General features: G+C 47.6%; 1 long non-coding RNA gene across 2 annotated transcripts; it reads left to right on the top strand.

Annotated features, from left to right (window-relative positions):
• Positions 1-1,631: 1,631 nt before the first annotated feature.
• Positions 1,632-2,535, top strand: LOC127911941 (uncharacterized). Of its 2 annotated transcripts, XR_008079844.1 has the most exons (4): positions 1,637-1,766; positions 1,820-1,981; positions 2,036-2,197; positions 2,251-2,535. It is a non-coding gene; the product is annotated as an uncharacterized LOC127911941 (long non-coding RNA). The 2 variants fall into 2 exon arrangements; XR_008079843.1 differs by having other exon boundaries at positions 1,632-1,981.
• Positions 2,536-2,810: the final 275 nt, after the last annotated feature.

Genomic DNA, 2,810 nt, shown 5'->3' with positions numbered 1-2,810 from the left:
GGAAGGAGAGAGAAAGGAATGAGAGAGAAAGGAAGGAGAGAGAAGAGGGAAAACGAGAGAGAAAGAGGGAGAGAGAAGGAAGGAGAGAGAGAGAGAGAAGGAAGGAAGGAGAGAGAAAGGAAGGAGAAAGGAGGGGAAAATGGTCCTTCTGTAGCTCAGTTGGTAGAGCAGAGAAGGGAAGGAGTTCGAGACCACCCATACGTAGAATGGAAGGAACATGACTGTAAAGGAAGGAGAAATGGCAGATATTAAAATTATTAGAGAAAGAGGGAGATAAGATTTAGGAATACAGTAGAGAAGGAAGGGAGAGAACATGGAAAGGGGGGGATAATTTCATTAAGTACAGGGAATATATTGCATAATCATTTCTTTACATACAGTAAGTAGCCTAGTACTAGTAAGCAACAGAACATGTCTTCATTAGGGAAGGAAAACTACTAAGCCCTAGCAACATGTGCATAGTGAATTAGCAACAGAACATGTCTTCATTAGGGAAGCAAAACTACTAAGCCCTAGCAACATGTGCATAGTGAATTAGCAACAGAACATGTCTTCATTAGGGAAGCAAAACTACTAAGCCCTAGCAACATGTGCATAGTGAATTAGCAACAGAACATCCTACAGAACATCCTACAACTCATCCAGAACGCCGCAGCCCGTCTGGTGTTCAACCTTCCCAAGTTCTCTCACGTCACCCCGCTCCTCCGCTCTCTCCACTGGCTTCCAGTTGAAGCTCGCATCTGCTACAAGACCATGGTGCTTGCCTACGGAGCTGTGAGGGGAACGGCACCTCAGTACCTCCAGGCTCTGATCAGGCCCTACACCCAAACAAGGGCACTGCGTTCATCCACCTCTGGCCTGCTCGCCTCCCTACCACTGAGGAAGTACAGTTCCCGCTCAGCCCAGTCAAAACTATTCGCTGCTCTGGCCCCCCAATGGTGGAACAAACTCCCTCACGACGCCAGGACAGCGGAGTCAATCACCACCTTCCGGAGACACCTGAAACCCCACCTCTTTAAAGAATACCTAGGATAGGATAAGTAATCCTTCTCACCCCCCTTTAAGATTTAGATGCACTATTGTAAAGTGACTATTCTACTGGATGTCATAAGGTGAATGCACCAATTTGTAAGTCGCTCTGGATAAGAGCGTCTGCTAAATGACTTAAATGTAAATGGAAGGAAAACTACTAAGCCCTAGCAACATGTGCATAGTGAATTAGCAACAGAACATGTCTTCATTAGGGAAGGAAAACTACTAAGCCCTAGCAACATGTGCATAGTGAATTAGCAACAGAACATGTCTTCATTAGGGAAGGAAAACTACTAAGCCCTAGCAACATGTGCATAGCGAATTAGCAACAGTCTTTTTGGGTGCGTCACATTATGCTGATGATTGGAGCAAATAACATTTTCTTAAAAGATGCACAAGCAGTGAGTGCAACGTTGTGTTTTTATAAAATGTTAAAACCACATTGGCATTGTAATCTTTTATATACCCAACATCACAATCTATTGACGTTCCCAAAATATATGCTTTTTACATTTTTTTAAAACTAGTAATATGTATATGAGTTTTATTTTCATTATCATCTTCAAAAACACTCACTCCAGGACTTGGACTTTGTGCAGGTGTGCGAGCAGAGGATGTAGGTGGTGGTCTGTGAGTTGGCAGCGGCTGAGGTCCAGTTCTGATAGCCCCTTTGAATACTCCAGAACCAGGGCCAGAGAACGACAGGCCTTCTGATCCAGCATGATCTCACTGAGGTCCATCTCCCCGCCTAGGGCTCTGACCAGGGATCCTGCATGATCTCACTGAGGTCCATCTCCCCGCCTAGGGCTCTAAACCAGGGATCCAGCATGATCTCACTGAGGTCCATCTCCCCGCCTAGGGCTCTAAACCAGGGATCCAGCATGATCTCACTGAGGTCCATCTCCCCGCCTAGGGCTCTAAACCAGGGATCCAGCATGATCTCACTGAGGTCCATCTCCCCGCCTAGGGCTCTAAACCAGGGATCCTGCATGATCTCACTGAGGTCCATCTCCCCGCCTAGGGCTCTAAACCAGGGATCCAGCATGATCTCACTGAGGTCCATCTCCCCGCCTAGGGCTCTAAACCAGGGATCCAGCATGATCTCACTGAGGTCCATCTCCCCGCCTAGGGCTCTAAACCAGGGATCCAGCATGATCTCACTGAGGTCCATCTCCCCGCCTAGGGCTCTGACCAGGGATCCTGCATGATCTCACTGAGGTCCATCTCCCCGCCTAGGGCTCTAAACCAGGGATCCAGCATGATCTCACTGAGGTCCATCTCCCCGCCTAGGGCTCTAAACCAGGGATCCAGCATGATCTCACTGAGGTCCATCTCCCGCCTAGGGCTCTAAACCAGGGATCCTGCATGATGCACTGCATTATTCTTGTTACAAGTTTGTACAAGTTGAACCAATATGGCTTTACTGGGGCTGAGTCAGAGAGAAACGAGAGACAAGGTCAGCCAGTTTAGATGAAGAGATGCAACGTTTTTGAAAAGGCGAAATGTCATTCATCAAGCCTGTAAAGCTAAAGTCTGGGATTCTAAAAACAACAAATTAGCCTGGACTGATCTATGGAACAGATGTGTCTCTAACCTGAGATGAACTCTCGTGGGATTTTCAGCAGCAGCTTCCTGAGTGCTCTGTGAAATCTCACATCGCTTAGGATCAGCTCTGTGACGTAACGGCTCTGCTTCAGGACTCTGGCGATGACCTTGCAGTCAGCAGAGCTCAGACACAGAGGCTTCCCTGGTCCTTTGTTGACAGGTCCACAGAGGAG

Source organism: Oncorhynchus keta, chromosome 25 (assembly GCF_023373465.1).
Source record: "Oncorhynchus keta strain PuntledgeMale-10-30-2019 chromosome 25, Oket_V2, whole genome shotgun sequence".
Lineage (NCBI taxonomy): Eukaryota > Metazoa > Chordata > Actinopteri > Salmoniformes > Salmonidae > Oncorhynchus > Oncorhynchus keta.
Note: the sequence above shows the minus strand (reverse complement) of the source record. Positions and strands in the feature narration are given on the sequence as shown.